Here is a 747-nt window from a genome sequence, read left to right on the forward strand (position 1 = left end):
CGATCAAAAATGTTTGGGAGCTCTCAGCGTGGATAAAGTAACACAAATCATCCTGTGAGGGCTTCGCTGCCACAGCATTGGTTTATGTGAAGTTTGGTGTACAATCACATGTGTTTAAGTGATTTATGATGTGATTTCTTTCAACAGGGAATTAAAAAATAATAATTTGCTCAGATCAAAGCACAACTTTGCTCCCCATTTTTTAGGACATGCTTTTGAAGCCTGTTGTTTTATTGGATTGAAAAAAAAAATATTTACATGAGATGCTGACCATCCCTTTATTTATCAAATGTGCTCTGCTGTGCTGGCTTAAGTGTGAAGCTCCTGATGAGTGTTGGCATCCACTGTCTGCTCACATCTGATCCAAGGCAGGGAATCATATTCACCCATTAAAACAGAGACACTAGAGATTTTTTTTTTTTTTTTTTTTTTGCAAACAAGCAAAGGCTCTTTTTATGGGCCTGGTTGCAAATCCATCCTCAGGAATTATTTTTCTGTTTGTTTTTGCTGTTTAAATCACATTTTTAGATATTTAAATAAATGCTGCTGCTCATTGTTCAAATAATTTTAAGTTTTTTTTTTTTGGTTTTCTAAGGTTGTGCTTTGAGTTTAGTGTAGATGGTTTGGAATGTCCACTTATATTTGCTGCAGTGTTTCAGGTGGTTGGTTGTCACTTCAGCCAAACTGCTACTGTTACTGGTTGTCCTGCACTTTTTCTGTCTGTAGAAGCTCTCAGTTGTGACACGA

The sequence above is a fragment of the Cynoglossus semilaevis genome, chromosome 16 (assembly GCF_000523025.1).
Source record: "Cynoglossus semilaevis isolate Cse_v1.0 chromosome 16, Cse_v1.0, whole genome shotgun sequence".
In the NCBI taxonomy this organism is placed as follows: Eukaryota; Metazoa; Chordata; class Actinopteri; order Pleuronectiformes; family Cynoglossidae; genus Cynoglossus; species Cynoglossus semilaevis.